Source organism: Lycium ferocissimum, chromosome 7 (genome assembly GCF_029784015.1).
Source record: "Lycium ferocissimum isolate CSIRO_LF1 chromosome 7, AGI_CSIRO_Lferr_CH_V1, whole genome shotgun sequence".
Taxonomy (NCBI): Eukaryota; Viridiplantae; Streptophyta; class Magnoliopsida; order Solanales; family Solanaceae; genus Lycium; species Lycium ferocissimum.
The window spans coordinates 14,288,358-14,291,296 of record NC_081348.1 but is presented as its reverse complement, the minus strand read 5'-3'; positions in this window follow the sequence as shown (position 1 = coordinate 14,291,296).

Sequence of the window (2,939 nt, the reverse complement as noted above, 5' to 3'; positions counted from 1 at the left end):
CCCTACCAAGATTTTTTCATACTAGGTACTCGAATCAAAACTTCGATCAAGGTGGAGTGATTTATCGATCACACGACAATCCTTACTAGTCACTGACTCATCGTTGTATCATTAAGTTGACTAATCTGTTTAGTTCCCTTTTTTTAATTATTCTCCTTTCAAGTATAGCTTTATAAGAATTTGTCTTATGATTAATTTTAAGCACAACTCGAAAAATTCATCCGTCATTTGACCAATCTATTTCCCTTTTTCTTCTTGTCATTTTGTCTTTCAAGTGATTTAGGAATTAGCCATGCATGATACAATGAATTTAGTCAAAGTTTAAAGGAGATCAATTTTGTGAGTTGACCAGTCTGTGTACTAGGTTTATTTCCTCAAGAAATTTATTACTAGAATTTGTGACGTGATTAATTTTGATGAAATTGTACTTGCAAAAAACTCCATTGTCCTAAGGATTTGTCAAGAATATGATTGCTGTCAGGAGAGTTTTCTTGGATCATGGAGTCTTTCTTGGATCATGTGTTGTCACTGGCATCGATGTTAGCCTTTCAATCCCCACATTTAAATATATCTGCATTAATTACTTTGAATATGAATTTAATCAAGTGAATTTTTTAAATTTAAGTTAGCTGTTAAAACCTTGGGTTAGTAATTTCCTACTCCCTCCTTTCACTTTTAATTGTCCACCATTTCAAAAAATAGATTTTCACTTATATTTGTCCACTTTCGAATATCGAGAGAAAAATAATTTATTTTTCATATTTTATCCTTAGCATTAATTACTCATTCCAAATTATTTTTCAAATCCTCTAAGACTATACACCAATAGCATTGACCTTTCACATTCCAATAGCATTGACCTTTCACATCCTCACAACACCACCAAGGCTGCCAGTGCATCACCGTCATGAACAGTGGGTTGGTATGCCAAATCGGACTTGTGCCAAATTAAGTTGAACTAAATTTAAAATTCAAATTTTGAAAAAGATTGAATCTTCCCTGCTCTTGAAACATACGTACTATACGAGGGTAGTTGGTATGTCACTGTTGTATTTTATTTTATTTTAATTTTCCCAGTTCGTCAATTCGAGCTTGCTCGATCTGTTCAACTAAGACCTTATAATGCAATCGCAGTATCTAGTCCAATTGCTAGCTGTTTTTTCTTTGTATATTTCATTATCCGCAAGTCGTCCTAGCGGTAAGAGTCCTTCCGATGATGAATGGTCTGTTCAACTCGTTTTGTTCTTGTGTAGAAAGAAAGTAACCTGTGGGAATCTGTTGTTGATTAACGAACTGGGAATTAGAACTCGCTCTTCCTTTGCTTGGGATTTTTGGAAACTGGAGCATCCACTCTAATGGGGCTCCGACTAATTTGAATTTGCATAAGGTCTGTTAGAGGGGAAAACACACACCAAGATTTTTTCCATACTCTGAGCTCGAATCAAAAACTTCTGATCAAGGTGGAGTGATTTTATCCATCACACCACAATCCTTACTAGTCATTATTGTAGCATTAAGTTGACTAAATAATCATTTTAATTTCCTTTTTTTTTTAAAAAAAATATATATATATATATATATATATATATATATATATATATATATATTCTCCTTTCAAGTATAGTTTTATAAAAATTTGTCTTATGATTAATTTTGAGCAAAACTCAAAAAATCCATCCGTCATTTGACCAATCTATTTCCTTTTTTCCTCTTTTTCATTTTGTCTTTCAAGTGATTTAGGAATTAGCCATGCATGATACAATTAATTTAGTTAAAGTTTAAAGGAGATCAATTTTGTGAGTTGACCAGTCTGTGTCCTAGGTGTAAGAGATACACAACATCTAGACTCCAAGAATTAGCGGATAACATCGAAGTATTTGTATAGGATTGGGTTTGTATGAGCTGGTAGTTGTAATATAAGAGTTTGTATTATATTAACCTATAACCATATAGGAATAGGAAGAGTAGTAGGACTCAATGTCCAGCAAGCATAAATATATATATGCATCCTCTGTACACCGAAGGAAATAATCAGAGAATTGCTTTCTCTTTCACTGTTATCATATACTTCTTCATGGTATCAGAGCTTTGGCTAAATCAAAAGAAAAGATCCTGAAGTATTAGCCTATCATTAGCACCATGGCGAGTTCCTCAAACAGTGCTCTCATCCTTTCACCCTCCTCTCTTCACCAACTCATTGCTATTTGTCCCATAAAACTGAAACCAACCAATTATCTAGTTTGGAGAACTCAAATTCTCCAACTGATGCAAACAATGAAAGTTTCGGACATTATCAAAGATGACTCGCCATCTAAATCCATAGAAACAGAGAAAGGAAATCCAAGTCTTAACCCCAAATTCACGGAATGGGAAGAACGAGACGTTTTAGTTAGAAGCTGGTTCTCTAGAATAATGACCAAAGAGTCCATGTTCCTCATTATAGGATGCTCAACTGCTAAACAAATGTGGTCCTGCCTTGAGGATACTTACCTACAAGCGAGCAAGGACAAGGAGTTTCAGTTGAAACAACAACTTCAAACTATAAAGTTAGGCACCAAATCAGTCGATGAATACATCAAAGAGTTCAAAGGAATTTGTGATAACCTTATGGCTATACACAAGCCGCTAGATGAAGATGACAAAGTTATTAACTTTGCTAGAGGTCTCGGCAGCAAATACAAGACCTTGTGTACTGTGATGCTAGGGAAACCTCCTTATCCTACATTCACACAATTTGTGAATGCTCTTCGAGGATTTGATATGAGAGAGGATAATGAGGACCAAGAGACACAGTCACCCCTTGATCCCAACGTTGCCTTTATGGCACAAAAAAACCAAGGAAGAGGTCGAGGTACATATTCTAGGGGACGAGGACAACAAAAAGGAAGGGGATATAAGCAGCAACCATACCAACGCCAACTTGGAGAAACCAACACCAA